Source organism: Tachypleus tridentatus, chromosome 3, assembly GCF_004210375.1.
Source record: "Tachypleus tridentatus isolate NWPU-2018 chromosome 3, ASM421037v1, whole genome shotgun sequence".
Classification (NCBI taxonomy): Eukaryota; Metazoa; Arthropoda; class Merostomata; order Xiphosura; family Limulidae; genus Tachypleus; species Tachypleus tridentatus.
Window position 1 is genome coordinate 71,281,279 of NC_134827.1, and position 9,413 is coordinate 71,290,691.

Sequence of the window (9,413 nt, forward strand, 5' to 3'; positions counted from 1 at the left end):
GACACTAAACACATGAAACATGCAGTAATGTTTTTAATACATACAGAGTGTCAAAATGTAAATTGTTGGAACAAATACTAATGAAAAAAAAAGTTATCTCTCTATGTTTAATTTGGAACTGGTAGTTGAAACAGAGAATCAATTATTTAATTAATTTAAGTATTTAAATTTAAAATGAAATTTAAAGTCTCATTGTGTTGAAAATTGAATTTTTGATCAGATACATACATTATACTTTTAACAAAAACAACAAAATTTTCCCTAATTTACTAAACTCTATAAAGTATTGCAACTACTGCAACTTAAGTAAAAAAAATCTTGTGTTACAAACATATATACATATAATCACCAACACACCATAAATATACGAACCTGAGATGCGATAATATTTCTACTATTCCTTGTTTTCAAACCTTACTGAAGTTCAGTATCCCTTCGATCCTTGACCGTAATATATACATGAAAGTTGGGGCCCTACGGATGTATTGCTAAATAACAAATATTGATAACAGACTTCAATGTCGAAATAAGCATTTCTACACTGAGTTTCCTTCGTTTAGACCCAGCGAGACCAACTATTTTTGTATTTCTAAACAAGAATATTGAACTCTAGAAATTTCTTTCGTAATCATACTTATGTTTAGCTAGGATCATAATATAATGAATAACTGATAATACGAATGCTTGAATTAAATAGAAAAGTTCTTAGGATTACTTGATTGGATGTTGTAACAATTAAACATATGAAGTCACTTGCATAGAACATTTCTGTGAAATATTTACGATTTTTATATTCAAGAGTTATTGGCTTTTCTAAAATAAAATATTTTAAACATTGTAAAATATGAATGTTATGGTGGCATGGAACAGACTATTGGCAGTATTGCTTCATATAACAATTGTGTAAAACATATGGGTCGGAAGAGGTTTGTGATCTTAGTTTAATTAGAAATTCTCCATAAGTGTGTACTGAATATCTTATGCTCAAATACTTGCCCAGTTGTGTTGGTTTGCAATTAGAAATCAGTAATTTAACAGATATTAAATAATAACAATTAAGTTTATCAGAACAATGGTTGGCAATTCTGACACTTGCCCCATCCCTCTTTCAAAAACAACACCTGTCATGACCAAGTGGTGAGGGCGCTCGACCCGTAATCTGCGGGTCGCGAGTTCGAATCCTTGTTCACCGAAGTTGCTCGCCCTTTCAGTCGTGGGGGCGTTATATATTTCGACGATTCCCATTATTCGTTGGTAAAAGAGCAGTTAGAGTTGGCGGTGAGCGGTGATGATTAGCTGCCATCCTTCTCTCGGGTAGCTTTGCGCGAGTCCCCCAGAGGCTTAGCGGTAAGTCTGTGGACTTAAAACGCTGAAAACCGGGTTTCGATACCCGTTATGAGCAGAGCACAGATAGCCCATTGTGTAGCTCTGTGCTTAATTCAAAACAACAACAACAGCTTTGCGCGAAATTAAAAAAACAAACAATCACGTGATTAATTACTTAACGATCATTGGCCACTGAAATGTCTTATAGGCCGAAGTTTAAAAATCACGGGTGAAAGTATGAAGTAGGTATAACTCAAGAGAGCCGGTTCTTCATATCAGTTTTATGGTAGTTTTTGGAATAGAAACTTGAGCTGAGTTGCTGTTTTGTCGGCAGTTTTGTTTTCATTACATTCCTCCTTTGTGTACTCTCTCTCAGACTGTATATTTATTGTGTCTTAGAGAATGTAATAAAGTTTGTTGTTTTTTCTCGTGTTTTTATGAATGTAGTTAATGTCAACTTAATTTAAATATAATAAACGATCAATAGCAACAATAATGGATGTAGAGGAGTAAACTCCCATTAACGTGCCCTTTGTACTAAACTATCATTCTACAAAGTATGTTTGAATTGGCGAAGCGATTTTGGAGTAAATAGTGAAAGACAGACACACGGCTTTTTGTGTTATAGCTATATATACACCGCTGCCCAAAATCTTAAGGCCAGTGAATATAAAGAAAAAAATATGCATTTTGGGTTGTTAGACACAATCACTTATTTCAGTAGAGCTTCGAAAGATTAAAATAAGAAAAGGGAAAATAAAAATAAAAACCTTTTTAGCATTTAATAGGGAAAACGTGAACACTATGAAATTTGCCTAAATACTAGCTGGTCAAAAGTTTAAGACCATACTGAAACGAAGCGTTAATCGGTAAACAGGTAACGAAATTTAGTCATTTGTGTTCAAGCAGTAGCGTTGTCAACATCTCCCATTGACATCTCCTGTGTTACATTAGGTAAAATCATGGTAAATGCTAAAAAGCTTACAGAGTTTGAACATAGCAGAACTGTCGAGCAGCAAAAGCAAGGTCTTTCTCAATGTGCCATCACTGGTAAGATTGGGCGTAGTAAAACTGCTGTTGCAAATTTCTTAAAAGACCTTGAAGGATACGGAACGAGAATTTCAAGTGGTAGGCCCAAGAAAATTTCGCCGGCGTTGAGCAGGAGGATTCGACGGGTTCTCTGGCAAGACACCAGCCGATCGTCGAACCAGATTAAGGCCCTTACGGACACAGAATGCAACTCAAGAACAATAAGACGGCATATACGAGAGAAAGGCTTTAAAAACCGTAAACGTCTTCAAAGGTCGTGCCTGCTTCCCCACTACAAAACAGCTCAGTTAAATTTTACTCAGAAGCACCAAACATGGGATGTAGAAAAGTGGAAGAAGGTTTTGTTCTCTGATGAGAAACAATTTAACTTCGATGGTGCAGATATCTCACAGGAGACATTTTCTACACGACACAGTGGATTAGGTTCCATCACGATCTGAAGTGCTTTCTCCTTCCATGGAACAATGGAGCTTCAGGTTATACAGGGGCGTCAGACAACGGCTGGCTACATTGGCATGTTGGAAAGAGCATCCTTATTGACTAAAAGCCCTCGCTTGTGTGGAAGTGACTGGATCATTCAGCAGGACAACGCTTAATCCACAATGCTTGCAGGTCAAAGGACTTTTTCATGGCGAATAAAGTGATTCTTTTGGACTATCCAGCATGTTCGCCAGAACTGAACCCCATTGAAAATATTTGGGGGTGGATGGCAAGGGAAGTCTATAGAAATGGACGTCATTTCCAAACAGTGCATGATCTTCGTGAAGTCATCTTCACCACTTGGAATAACATTTCAGCAAGTCTTCTGCAAAGATTATATCACCCATGCCAAAGCGAATGTTTGAAGTTATTCACAATGACGGCCGTGCAACTCATTACTGAGACATCTTGGGCATTTTCTACTCTGTTTAAGACTTCTTTTTGGTATGGTCTTAAACTATTGACCAGCTAGTATTTAGGCTAATTTCATAGTGTTCACATTTTCCCTATTAAATGCTAAAACTTTTTTTATTTTTATTTTCCCTTTTTTAACTTTCATCTTTCGAAGCTCTACTCAAACAAGTGATTGAGTCTAACAACTCAAAATGCATATTTTTTCTTTATGTTCATTGGTCTTAAGATTTTGGCCAGCAGTGTATATAAATATCTGAATATTTTGATACGGATCCTATAATTTATACAATTAATGTACTAAATGAACTAAATGTACTAAATTGAAGGACGTTTATATGAACCAGAATTAGTAAAATATAATAAAAAATGTTTATAAAGTTGAAAACATAATTAGAGAAGTAGTGATGAGCTGTTTATAAAAGAGTTAGAATATCTTGATCAATGTAATATCCAGGTAAATATTGCAAAGTTAATACTTGTTTTGGCTTGGCATGGCCAGATGGGTTAAGGCGTTCGACTCGTAATCTAGGGTTCGCGGGTTCGAATCCCTGTCGCACGAAACATGCTCGCTGTTTCAGCCGCTTTCAGACGATCAATCCCACTATTCGTTAATAAAAGAGTAGCTCAAGAGATGGCGGTAGGTGGTGATGACTAGCTGCATTCCTTCTAGCCATACACTGCTCACTTAGGGATGGCTAGAGCAGAGAGCCCTCTTGTAGCTTTGCGCGAAATTAAAAAAATATATTTTAAAGATTAATGGTGTCTATGGGCTGTTTAGGCACCACACACAGATTAGACTACTCGCTTCAATTAACATCACAGAAAAGTAAATACGAGCAAATCTAATGAAATATGTCCTACCGTATTTGCTCAAATGTAATGCACACTTTACCTCTAAGTACCCCCTGGAAAAAGTAACTGCTCATTATAGTGGCACACGTTCAATTTTGTGAGATATTTTATTGAAAGCTACTATCAAAAATATTAAAGCTTCAAGAAATGTTTCGAAAAATGTTGTGCATCTAATGCAATTAGTGGGACGCATGATGACACGCTGTGAGAATCAAAAGCAAATGAAGCAAGGATTCAAGAAAGCAAATCCGATGAATTCGATGGTAGCGACAGTTTACGAGATGACGAGGATTTTCAAAAAAAAAAATCATAAAATTGCAATGAAACATTTAGAAAATGTTTAATACATTGATACTTGTTTACTGTGTTTAGAAACTATTCAATACATTTTGTATAACTGATGTGTAAAAAACACCAAAGAAAGATAGAAAACTGACAATAGATACTTACCAAAACTTCGAATGGTATGCCACTACTTGCTTAAGGAAATATTTTTGGAAGATCTTTTTTTGATATTTCAGACAATTCAAGATATCTGTAACTTTCGACTCGATCAATATTTTATTCATAATTCGTTTTGACTTACAACTTTTCTCAGAATGATTTACAAATTTTCTTTCAAAAGATACCAGAAGGGATAGAATTGTAACTCCATTTGTCCACATTATTTTAATCATTTATGCTTTACGTATAAATTCTTTTCAATCGTTTTATACAAGCTCCTTCTGTAGCTTTCCAAGATATACCATATTCATCATTTTTTTGTTTGCACTGATATTGATAAAATTAACGAATACTTTTCACTTTCTCTGAATAAAATTACCCCCCAGTGGCATGTCTGCGGACTTACAACGCTAAAAACCGGGTTTCGATACCCGTGGTGGGCAGAGCACAGATAGCCCATTGAGTAGCTTTGTTCTTACTTCAAAACAAGAACTGAATAAAATTAGTATTATATTTGAGTTTCATTTATGAGTATGTGCGTTTTCCGTATAGCAAAGCCACAAAGGGTTATCTGCTCAGCCCACCGAGGGAGAATCGAACCTATGATTTTAGGGTTGTAAATCGGGAGACATAACGCTGTACTAGCGAGGGTCACTCATAAGTATTGTTCTACATTTCTCTTTTTATTGTCAGGAAAGTTACTTCATTTCATGCTCTTCCTGTTTTCCATTATTACATTCTCTCAACTTACAATGGATAATCATTCATTCATACAGTTGTTATCCTTTTTCAATGAGTGCTATGTTTCTTATTATTTAAGGAAAAGACTGATTGTGACTTCTGTTGGATTGCTGGGTTTGTTACTGACACGGAGAGAGAGCTTTCAAAAGCCTTCTAGATATGATGACACAGCCATATTTGATATGGCGTAACCAATCCCATAATTCATTGCCCGACTATCATCTTCTGTGTGAAATTGTTCATGTCTTAATTGTGCATCCAAAACCGCATAAAAATCATTCTGTTTACATTGGAAACGCGTTGTATACGTATTTTGTAAATGGATGTCATAATTAATCTAATTATTCCAATGTAAACACCCTCTTTCATGCCATTGCGAGTGTGATTAAACATCAGGAAGATGTAAATTTCCAGTTTTCAACAAAGTCTTGCGAGGCCTAGATGACTGCCATCAATTGAAAGACTGGCGTAACCAAATATCCTAAAGTATGTTCTGACTATTTTGTGACAGGTAAATATTCGTTCATTTCTTTGCAAATAAAAAGTTAAGATCTATATCAGTTTGAAATTCACACGAATTGACTTAATCATTTACGTATACGTGTTGAAACAGATGCTTGAGGTAAAAAATATATGATGGAAAATATTGTTGGATTTATACGCCTGTTTACGAATGCATTTTATTTTTATGTTCACTCTAAAATATAATGCTACACATAGTCAGATACAAGATTTGTGTTGAGGGATGTAAAGCCTAAATAATTTATAATATTTATAAATAAAATTACCACTTTTCGTATATATCTAATGCTAAATACGGATTCATTCATCCTGCTTATCAGTATCAGTATCTGCCAACAGTTATAAAATATTAATTTAAATTCCATTTTGTTGTACAGATACAATAGAGCCAAGAGTCAACTTGTACAGCACAAGTTGCAGAGGCTCTTCTTTACCCAAGCCACCAGAGGACCGAATAAGCTGCAGAAGCTCTCCTTAACCCAAGCCACCAGAGGACCGAATAAGCTGCAGAAGCTCTCCTTAACCCAAGCCACCAAAGAACAGCACATAGCTGTAGAAGCTCTCTTTAAGGTAAGCTATCAGCCAGATACTGATGTTGAAGATGAAACAACCAAATGTAATTTTTTTGTGGTCGTTGTTGGGCCTACTGCGATTCAGAAAACCTATTGCTTGTGCTCTACTTGAAGAGACTGTAACCCAATTGAGATCAAAATATCAAAGAACATTAAAAGAAAATCAGAATTTGCATCATACGTTATGTTATTATAAATTCAGACCAGAGGCTTTGGTGAACAGTGATAAGAAAGTGAGATATATGACCAAACTAACCACCTTTACAAAACTAAAAGTTGTTTTTACTGTCATTTTGGACCATATTTCGGAAACTGCACAATCAACATTGACAAAAATCCAAAAGTATATCATTGTTCTTATGCAAATATGATTAAATACACCTGTTCAATATTTGGAGTTTAGTCGCCAAGTGTTTTGAGAACATTTCACTCTGTTTTACATGCTATCTTTAAACAGACAAAGAGATTTATATTTTGGTCAAACTGGGAGCAGTTACGTTGGAACTAGGAACCCTTGTCCCACCAAGCATGCTTGCCTCTTCAGCCTTGGGGTGTTGTAATATGACGTTCAATGCTACTATTCGTTGGTCAAAGAGTAACCCAAGAGTTGGCATCGGGTAGTGATGACTAGCTGCCTTCCCTCTAGTCTTACACTGCTAAATTAGGGACGGCTAGCACAGATAGCCCTCGAGTAGCTTAGTGCGAAATTCCAAAAAACAAACAAACATCTAAGTTATCTTTTAATGGCTCAACAATGGCAAATAAACATGTTTCATCATTTTGTAAGCTAATTGGAATGTGATGATCTAAAGAACTACAGCAGGTGCACAACACTTTTTAATAGAAAATATAACTAAAATCACGAAAAGGTCAGGTATTTACAAAAGCCAGCATTAAAATTAGGATTTGAGATCATATTTTAATAGATCTCTATGAGTGGGTTCTATAAAACACAGTTTTACATATTTTTTCTGTTATCTAATGAAAGATGGTACAAATTAACATGACATCATGTTAATTAAATATTATGTGGACAACGTATAAGATCCTGAATATGTAATCATAACAAATATTTTCCTTGTGACAGATTATTCACTAGATATTAAAATTAGTGTGAATTTATTTAAAGGTATGTTACCTTATGTATTTTTACACAGTAGATAAGTGCAGATAGCTCTCGAGTAGCTTTGCGCAAAATTCAAAAACAAACAAACAAATACAGTAGATAACTACTGTGCTGACATTATTCCTACAGTTGTAACTGGTGTGTTGACCTACATCCTTGACCCACCCACACACATACTGGTTATAGGCCTCAAGAGATTTGTTAACTTTCAAGTCACTCAACGTGTAAACACTCTGGATATGCTCAAGATAACTGATGATGTTCAAATATGATATGCTAAGAAAGTTTTCAGTTTCGTGCAGCCTTTTGTTGTTATTTTGTACTAGTCAGTTCCATAAATTAATTACAAACTTGACACATATCTCTCTCTAGAAGTGAAATTTCACTGTCTATTTGGTCAATGTCATCGGTGCTTCGAGGGCCCACCAAGGACATGATTACTTTCTTTACATTACTTAACGGCTCGCTGAGTTGAGTAAATAAATTATCGATAGCTTGACACACAACTTGGCGCCTGGTATGGCGTATTTAGGTAGGTGCTAGAGGGGGTTCAGCTCCAGAGCCCATGATCTTAATGGGTGCCCATTGATAATTTTATTAATGTAAAATTACATAAGATGTAGGACCTACAAAAATTATTAATCCCTGGGCCCACGCAATCTTAAATACCCCGCTGCTGGTACGAAGTTACTCGGGCATAAGTCACACGACTGCAAACTATATATTATGTTCTAAGTTTTGCGTTTTATGCACATTATTCTTGTATGAGATTATACCCCTGTCAAGGAAGCCGTAGTATAGTACAAGCACGAATAACTTACGGTGAAGAGCTAGTCCTGTCATCAGTTAATACATTCATGGTGCGACATTATGAGCAAATTCTTGTGTCATTCACGTGTTAAATGTATTAAACTTTATATAATGTAACATTTTTAATTGATTGATAATTTAATACGTTTTATACAATCTATAAATAATCACGGAAACATAGCCTCTGGCCCTAGCTACATATTTCATGAAAATTAACGCCCGTTTTAATTCACAATCCTAAGTCGAGATTTTTATTTCTCTAAATACAAGTATGAAAAAGGCAAATAATTTGTACATATGAATTGACTTTTGACTGTTATATCTAGTAATTTTAACTGACACCCATTCCCACCTCCAACACGAACTGAGTTAAACCGTTCTTCAATTCCATTAATATAATGCAAACTTACGTTTTTACAAACTCCGGATTTACAACGCTAAAATCAGGGATTCGATTCCCCTCGGTGGGCTGAGCAGATAGCCCTTTGTGGCTTTGCTATAAGAAAAACACAAAAAAAACACACAGTATTTGGCATCAACTGTTACTCCTCACAGTGGTGCTGTAGAAAATTGTGAGTATGTGTCTTGTTTTCAACGAGGCTTGTTAATCCTGCAAGCATTTAACGTCGCATGTCCATTTTCATTATTTTACCTACGCACAAATGCTGTTTAATTTATTTTATAAATCCGGTGTTTGAACAGATATGTTGAATTCACACATAGTACGTTGTTCAAGAAACTTGTTGTATTACTTGTGCCTTAACTACATGTTTGTGATTTTTGTGTGGTACATTATTTTTGGTTTTTCAGCTAAAGGTGGGCAAAGTTCTGTCTAGAAGGTAATGACTGTATTTCAGTTGTGGGTCTATGATACTTTAGAAGTTATATTTTTTCTTTGTGATTAAGCATGATAACTGTTTAGTTAGTTTATTATTATTATTATATAAAAATCAACTTGAAATGACGGAAAATATCAGATATAGCAATGTTCTAAAACACTATAATATAAACTGATGTTCAATAATTGCATTTTATTATTATTAATGTCAGAACATTAAACTGTTTCTTACATAAAC